The following is a 9338-nucleotide window of genomic DNA, read 5'->3' on the forward strand; positions in this document are numbered from 1 at the left end:
GAGTCTGTCTCCTTTAGATATCAGAAAGGGCAAGGCTTTCCATGGCTGGTTCCGGGCACAGACTCCAAAGAGCAGGCAGAGATGTTTCTTATATACTAAGAGCTTGATGGTTACCTCATTTGCACATTGGCTTTGGGAAATTTTAAGTATCACAGCAGGCTACTAGAATTTCAATTTACATGAGAGTCCCTCTAGGTCTTGAAGAAATGAGGTAGTAAATTTGGGAAGTTATAAACTCTAGATAGAACATTCAGATGAAAGGCTGCTCTTAATATAGGGGTTTGGGGGTGCCCTGAGAAACAGAGAATGTTCCATGTCTCGAATTAGGGAAGGAAAATCAATCCCTGGAGAGAAGTTCAAGGGTAATAGGGGAGAAATACTCTATTATCTGCCCACATTTCTCTAAATCAGGGAAATAATATCCCAAGTCCCTCCAAGAGGAGTAGGCTCCCTTTTGAAGGGGGCTCAAAGAATCTGATAGTGGCCCTGGCCGGTTGGCTCAGTGGTAGAGTGTCGGCCTGGCGTGCAGAAGTCCTGGGTTTGATTCCTGGCCAGGGCACACAGGAGAAGCGCCCATTTGCTTCTCCAGCCCTCCCCCTCTCCTTCCTCTCTGCCTCTCTCTTCCTCTCCCACAGCCGAGGCTCCATTGGAGCAAAGACGGCCCGGGCACTGGGAATGGCTCCTTGGCCTCTGCCCCAGGCGCTAGAGTGGCTCTGGTTGCAACAGAGTGACGCCCCGGAAGGGCAGAGCATCACCCCCTGGTGGGCAGAGCATCACCCCTGGTGGGCGTGCCAGGTGGATCCCGGTGGGGCGCATGCGGGAATCTGTCTGACTGTCTCTCCCCGTTTCCAGCTTCAGAAAAATACAAAAAAAAAAAAGAATCTAATAGCAATGTAAGGCCAGGCCACTGGAAGTTTAGCCCAAAATGTTTTACCCGGCGAGTAAAAGAAAACAAAAACAGGTGTTGGCTGGCAGAGGAGAAACTCTTCTTCTGCTTTAAGATTTATTGCAGTGGAAAAAGAAAGAGCAGAGAAGCATATTCAAGTGATATAGAAGTAACAGGCATTAAACCAGGCCACCGAGAGACAGAACAGGCAACACGAACCACAGCTGTGTTGAGAAATCTTCGGGAGCAAGACTGAAGTGCTGCCTTGGAGATAGCAGGAAACTGAGGGGACCTTGGGGCCTTGGAGCCCAGGGACTTTCTTGAGAAGCTCAGAGTCTAATTAGTACAATCATCCCTATGAATAGGGAGGCCTGGGGAAATAAGGGCCACCCTGTGCTATGGGTTGAATGGCATTCCCCCAGAATTTATATATTGAGGTCCTACCAGTAGTACTTCAGAATGGGACCTTATTTGGAGATAGGGCTTTCATGAAAATAATCAAGTTCAGATGAGATTAGTAGGGCAGGCTCTAATCCAATGACTGGAGTCCTTATCATTTTGGACATAGGCATGCATACAGGGAGAACACCACATGCACATGAGGGCAGAAATCAGAGTGATGCTCCCACAAGCCAAGGTATGGTAGGGATTGTCAGCAAACCGCACAAGCTAGGGGAAAGCATGGAACTGATCCTTCCTCACAGCTCTCAGAAGAAACCCACCCTTCTGACATCTTGATCTCCAACTGCCAACCCCCAGAACTGAGAGACAATGAATTTCTATTATTTAAGCCCCTCGGTTTGTGATTCTTTCTTTGTTATGGAAGCAAAGGCCCCAGAGTACTGGGTATTGGAACACTTGTTATAATACCCAGAATTGAAGGTATGATAGCTCCCACTATCATAATGAGGTTATGTCTCTTAAACTGTGTTATCTTTCCAGGCCAAGTGCTGGTGAATAACTAGAATGTTCTTTCCCGTGAAGAACAAGTGTAAATCCTATAAAACACTATATGCACAAATATTCACTCAATAAACACTTACAAGCAACCACTATATGCTCAGCAACCTTTCAGATTTAAAACATGACAAATAACATTGGATGAAATAATTATCTCCTTTCAAAAATATTGTAATGGCCTGACCAGGCAGTGGTGCAATGGATAGAGTGTTGGCCTGGGATGCAGAGGACTCAGGTTTGAAACCTGAGGTCACAGACTTGAGCGCAGAGTCACTGGCTTGAGCATGGGATCATAGACATGACCCCATGGTTGCTGGCTTGAACCCAAGGTTGCTGGCTTGAGCAAGGGGTCATTCACTGTGCTGTAGTCCCCGGTCAAGGCACATGTGAGAAAGCATTCAATGAACAACTAAAGTGCTGCAACATATATATATATATATGACAACAAACAAACAGCTTGGCTGCCCAGACCAGTCCCCCAGAAGTAAGGTGGGTATAGAGGAGACTGACTTAGCAAATCGGAGCATAAAACAAGGTTTCATTTGTATCAACAACATGTTATGGTTCCTGTATGAAATATTTAATTGAAAGCACTAACCCTACAGAATTTCTCTTTCTAGAATGGAAATCTCATATGGAGCAATGATCAAGATAACCTTGATAGGTCTGTTTTTAAAATTTTTTGACTTTTGCCTGACCAGGCGGTGGTGCAGCAGATAGAGCGTCGGACTGGGATGCAGAGGACCCAGGTTTGAGACCCCGAGGTTGCCAGCTCGAGCACAGGCTCATCTGGTTTGAGCAAAAGCCCACCAGCTTGAACCCAAGGTTGCTGGCTCCAGCAAGGGGTTACTCGGTTTGCTGAAGGCCCGCGGTCAAGGCACATATGAGAAAGCAATCAATGAACAACTAAGGTGTTGTAACACGCAATGAAAAACTAATGATTGATGCTTCTCATCTCCTCCATTCCTGTCTGTCTGTCCCTGTCTATCCCTCTCTCTGTCTCTGTAAAAAAAAAAAGTATAAATAAATAAAAAAATTAAAATTAAAAAATTAAAATTTTTTGACTTTTGCTTAGAGGTGAGGATGGAGCAGAAATCCATTGGTCTATTCGACCTAAATTGGTTGGAATCCACTAGAGCATTTTAAATTCTTGTTTTTGAGAATCATTTTCTCTGGTGTGTGGTTTAGAAATGCAAAGGAGGATGGTGGTTGGAAATAAGCCTTTAAAAAAACTCTTTATTATGGATAATTTCAATCATATGCTAAAGGAGACAGAGTAGAACAGTAAACCTGAATGTACCAATTATGTAGCTATAATAATTATAAACTTATGCCTACTCTTGTTCATTTTTGCCTTCTGCATCTCCTTCCCCATACTGGATTATATTGAAGCCAATGCCAGCTATGATATCATCTCAACCACAAATATTTCAGTATGTATCTTTAAAAGAATAAGGCCTTTTAAAAAATTACCATAAAGCTATGACCACACCCACAACATTAACAATTCTAAATATCATCTATTGTCCAGTCACTGTTCAAGTTTTGCTGATTGTTTCAATAATTTTTTTTAAAAAGTTTGTTGCTATGAGAATTCAAAAAGCATCCACACATTACATTTGGTTTAGATACCTTGAATTTCTGTAAAGCTATAGGCTCCCTTCCATTTGTTTTTCTTTGAACTATATTTGTTTAAGAAAACAGGTTATTGACCTTGGCCAGGTGGGTTCGTGGATAGAGTGTCCCTGGCCAGGTGAGGTCGCTGGTGCATATGTAAGAAGCAACCAGTGAGTACACAGCTGAATGGAACAACTAAGTGGAACAATGAGTTGATGCTTCTCTCTCTCTCTCTCTCTCTCTCTCTCTCTCTTTTAAATCAATGGGAAAAAATAGAAAATGGGTTATCTTTCCTATCACATCTCCCACAATCTAGTTTTGCTTATTGCATGCCCCTGGTGTTGTTAAGATGCTCCACAGACTTTTGTGTTCCCTAAATACTAAATTTAGTTGCTCAATCTGATTCAGGTTCAATATTTCGGCAGAACTTCTTAATATAAAGATGGTGGTGGCTCTTCCATCAGGAGACATGCCATGTTCAGTTTTCTCTTCTTTTGATGTTAGTGGTTATTGATGGTCACAGCCTTGATCTTATTTCATTTGAGATTTGCCAAATTCAGTGGTACCTTGAGATACAAGCAGACCAACATATGAATTTTTTTAAGATACAAGCTGCGACTTGGTACATATTTTTGTTCAAGATCCGAGTGAAATTTGAGATACGAGTCATGATTTTGGAAGCTGCCGCTAGTTGGTGCATTGGCACACAGGTCCAGTATCGTCAGCACAACACCAGCATCTTGTTCTTTCTCATGTGTTACCCGCAGAATCAAGTTGAATCTTGTGCGCTGTACTCGTTCTTGAATCATTTTTTTCATTTTTTACTAACTCTTTTTTGTGTACTATCATGGGGCCAAATAAAGTGAGTATAAAAAACAGTGGTGAGAAGAAGAAAATGATGTCAATAAAAGCAAAGCAAGAAATAATAGAAAAATGTGAGCATGGTGTATGAGTGATTGAACTGGCAAGGCTGTACAACTGCAATACATCTACAATTTGTACCATCATTAAACAAAAGGATGCCATCAGAAGCGCAAATTACTCCCAGTGATAGGCAGCTGCCTTGTACGTAGGTAAGTGTTACACTGCTGGGAGAACAGTAGCTGGTAGATGGTTGGCATTCTGGGCCTGGTACATGCCAACTCTGTTGTTAACTATACCAGGATGCCAGTATAATTTCTTAAAAAAATAAAAAAATATTTAAAAATAAAAATAAAAGTGCAAATCCAGCAAAAGAAACTACAATTCTGTCTCAATTAAGGACAAATATCCATGAAGAAATGGAGAAGCTTCTGCTGGTGTGGGTGAAAGAGAAGGAGCTGGCAGGAGATACAGTGGCAGAGACTGCAATATGCGAAAAGGCACGTATTATTTACAACGACTTGAAGAAGAAAGAACCATCAACCTCAAAAGAGGCAACAGAAGATATGTTTAAGGCAAGTCACAGCTGATTTGAAAATTTCAAGAAGAGATCTGGCATCCACTCGGTGGTGAGGCATGGTGAAGCTGAGAGTGCTGACGTTCAGGCAGCTGAGGAGTACATCTCACGTTTTTTTGCGCTATCGCAAAGGAAGGCTACATCCCCCAACAAGTGTTCAACTGACAAAATAGGGTTGTTTTGGAAAAAAATGCCCTGGAGGATTTTCATCACCACAGAGGAGAAGAAGCTGCCAGGCCATAAACCCATGAAGGACCATCTGACCCTTGCATTGTGTGCAAATGCTAGTGGTGACTGTAAAGTAAAGCCACTGCTAGTGTATCATTCTGAAAATCCTCAAGCCTTTAAGACTCACAAGATTGTTAAAGAAAAACTGCAGGTTATGTGGCGCTCCAATGCTAGGGCATGGGTTATGTGGCAGTTTTTTATTGAATGGGTAAATCTTGTCTTTGGTCCTGCAGTGAAGAAATACCTTCAAGAAAATAAACTCCCGATGAAAGCATTACTAATCCTTGATAATGCTCCAGCTCACCCACCTGGTCTTGAAGATGACATTCTCGATGAGTTCAAATTCATGAAAGTCCTCTACCTCCCACCCAACACGACTTCAATCTTGCAACCTATGGGTCAGCAGGTCATTTCCATCTTTAAAAAGCCTTACACACACTCCGTGACTGCTGGGTTCAGCAATTCGGGAAAGGCTGGGTTCAGGGTCAGGGCGGGAATGCGGGAGTTGTCCTGGGAGGCTGCCGCCAAAAACCGGAACGCGGGTCGCTGGCCTTGGGGTTGACAGGCTTCGGCTGGGGACTGACCCGCACAAGGAAGGCCCGGCTGTGAGCTGACGGTGCTCGCAGGCCGCCTGTCTGGCCTCGGCGGGAGGGGGACGTGGTGCATGTGCCCTGACCGATGAGGCAGTTGCTACTCCGAGGTTTTCAGTTTCTTCTCCAGTGAAAGCCTAAGACGCATCAAAGGAAAACCCAAGAAAATGCTGCCGAACAATAAAGGTTCTCTTCAGTTTGAAGACAAATGGGATTTCATGTGACCAATTGTTTTGAAGCTATTACGCCAGGAATCTGTTACAAAACAGCAATGGTTCGATCTGTTTTCGGATGTGCATGCAGTCTGTCTGTGGGATGATAAAGGCCCAGCAAAAATTCACCAGGCTTTAAAAGAAGATATTCTTGAGTTTATAAAGCAAGCATAGGCACGAGTACTGAGCCATCAAGATGATACAGCTTTGCTAAAAGCATATATTGTTGAATGGCAAAAATTCTTTACACAATGTGATATTTTACTAAAGCCTTTTTGCCAACTAGAGATTACTTTATTGGGTAAACAGGGAGGTAATAAAAAATCAAATGTAGAAGACGGTATTGTTCGAAAGCTCATGCTTGATACATGGAATGAGTCAATCTTTTCAAATATAAAGAACAGACTCCAAGATAGTTTCATGAAGCTAGTACATGCTGAAAGATTAGGTGAAGCTTTTGTTTCTCAGCTGGTCATTGGAGTAAGAGAATCCTATGTTAAACTTTGTTCTAATCCTGAGGATAAGCTTCAAATTTATAGGGACAATTTTGAGAAGGCATACTTGGATTCAACAGAGAGATTTTATAGAACACAGGCACCCTTGTATTTACAACAAAATGGTGTACAGAATTATTAATATATGAAATATGCAGGTGCTAAATTAAAAGAAGAATAAAAACGTGCACTACGTTATTTAGAAACAAGACGGGAATGTAACTCTGTTGAAGCACTCATGGAATGCTGTGTAAATGCCCTGGTGACATCCTTTAAGGAGACTATCTTAGCAGAGTGCCAAGGCATGATCAAGCAAAATGAAACTGAAAAATTACACTTAATGTTTTCATTAATGGACAAAGTTCCTAATGGGATACAACCAATGTTGAAAGACTTGGAGGAACATATCATTAGTGCTGGCCTGGCAGATATGGTAGCAGCTGCTGAAATTATTACTACTGACTCTGAGAAATATGTTGAGCAGTTACTTACACTATTTAATAGATTTAGTAAACTCATCAAAGAAGCTTTTCAACATGATCCACGATTTCTTATTGCAAGAGATAAGGTATATAAAGCAGTTGTTAATGATGCTACCATATTTAAACTTGAATTACCTTTGAAGCAGAAAGGGGTAGGATTAAAAACTCAGCCTGAATCAAAATGCCCTGAGCTGCTTGCCAATTACTGTGACATGTTACTAAGAAAAACACCATTAAGCAAAAAACTAACTTCTGAAGAGATTGAATCAAAGCTTAAAGAAGTGCTCTTGGTACTCAAATACGTGCAAAACAAAGATGTTTTTATGAGGTATCACAAAGCTCATTTGACACAATGTCTTATATTGGACATCTCTGCTGATAGTGAAATTGAAGAGAATATGGTAGAGTGGCTAAGTGAAGTTGGTATGCCAGCAGATTATGTAAACAAGCTTGCTAGAATGTTTCAGGACATAAAAGTATCTGAAGATTTGAACCAGGCTTTTAAGGAAATGCACAAAAATAATAAATTGGCTTTACCAGCTGATTCAGTTAATATTAAAATTTTGGATGCGGTGCCTGGTCAAGAAGTTCTGAAAAAGTCTTTTGTCTCACTTCCTATTGAACTGGAAGATTTGATACCTGAAGTAGAAGAATTCTATTAAAAAAATTATAGTGGAAGAAAACTACATTGGCATCATCTCATGTCAAATGGAATTATAACATTTAAGAATGAAGTAGGTCAATATGATTTGGAGGTAACAATGTTTCAGCTGGCTGTGTTGTTTGCATGGAACCAAAGACCCAGAGAGAAAATCAGCTTTGAAAATCTAAAACTTGCAACCAAACTCCCTGATGCTGAACTTAGAAGGACTTTATGGTCTTTAGTAGCTTTCCCAAAGCTCAAACTGCAAGTTTTATTGTACGAACCTCAAGTTAACTCACCCAAAGACTTTACAGAAGGTACCCTTTTCTCAGTGAACCAGGAATTCAGTTTAATAAAAAATGCAAAAGTTCAGAAAAGGAGTAAAATAAACTTGATTGGATGCTTGCAGCTCACTACAGAAAGAATGAGAGAAGAAGAGAATGAGGAAATGGTTCAACTAAGAATACTAAGAACCCAGGAAGCTATCATACAAATAATGAAGATGAGAAAGAAAATTAGTAATGCTCAGCTGCAGACTGAATTAGTAGAAATTTGGAAAAACATGTTCTTGCTACAAAAGAAAATGATAAAAGAGCAAATAGAATGGCTAATAGAGCACAAATACATCAGAAGAGATGAATCTGATATCAACACTTTCATATACATGGCATAATTTTGGACATCACGGACAATACTAAGAACCCAAATTTTGGAGTGCTTGGGCAGAAAGTTGTAACCGTTTGTGCTGGGGGAAGGTTTATTTGAACTTTGATTATAGAAATATTAAAATCTCTGCCTTACCTAACAAAACAACTATATTTTGCCCATCACATTAGTTAGCATGATGGCATTCCCTTCATGTTACACACTCTTTAATAGCATGCTGTTTTGTGGAGACATTTGCATTCATGAGAGCCCTTCATGAACCCTTCAAAGTAAATTTGACTTATATCCACCAGAAGAAATGCATTTGGGAAGGGTGAGGGTGGGGTTCTTAATTGCTTTTTTTTCTCCCTTTTCCTGTCTTATAAAAATGTACTTGCACAAGGAAGGATCTTCAGATATTTGTGCACTGAAAATTGCTGTTATGTTTGTTTTAAAATGCGATTAAAACTAGAAATAGCACTCTTGGTTTCTTTCAATCAAAAGAGTGAGCTGGTCTACACAACATTGGGAGGGCAGTTGTAGGTGAGAAGATAGGTAATAAGTGTCGAATTATTTGTTCACACACTGCTTTCATGTAATAACTGGATTTTATTGGTGACCTAAAAATGGTATTAAAATTTTTCAACTTACAGATGTGGCTTTCTTTAATCAGGAGACTGCTGTTTTAGTTGTTTGTTGTTAAATGATAAGGAGTATTTTTTTTTTTTCTGAAGCTGGAAACGGGGAGAGACAATCAGACAGACTCCCGCATGTGCCTGACCGGGATCCACCTGGCACGCCTACCAGGGGCAACGCTCTGCCCACCAGGGGGCGATGCTCTGCCCCTCCGGGGCATTGTTCTGCCACGACCAGAGCCACTCTAGCGCCTGGGGCAGAGGCCAAGGAGCCATCCCCAGCACCCAGGCCATCTTTGCTCCAATGGAGCCTTGGCTGCGGGAGGGGAAGAGAGAGACAGAGAGGAAGGAGAGGGGGGGTGGAGAAGCAAATGGGTGCTTCTCCTATGTGCCCTGGCCGGGAATCGAACCCGGGTCCCCGCACGCCAGGCCGACGTTCTACTGCTGAGCCAACCGGCCAGGGCGATAAGGAGTATTTTTTATCTTATATGGCTGGAGAGCTTGTTTT

At 41.5% G+C, this 9338-nt stretch overlaps 1 pseudogene; it reads left to right on the plus strand.

Moving 5' to 3' along the window:
• The first annotated feature begins 5901 nt into the window (after window positions 1-5901).
• On the plus strand, window positions 5902-8306 carry LOC136311817 (cullin-5 pseudogene; annotated as a pseudogene).
• Window positions 8307-9338: the final 1032 nt, after the last annotated feature.

Source organism: Saccopteryx bilineata, chromosome 8 (assembly GCF_036850765.1).
Source record: "Saccopteryx bilineata isolate mSacBil1 chromosome 8, mSacBil1_pri_phased_curated, whole genome shotgun sequence".
Classification (NCBI taxonomy): Eukaryota; Metazoa; Chordata; class Mammalia; order Chiroptera; family Emballonuridae; genus Saccopteryx; species Saccopteryx bilineata.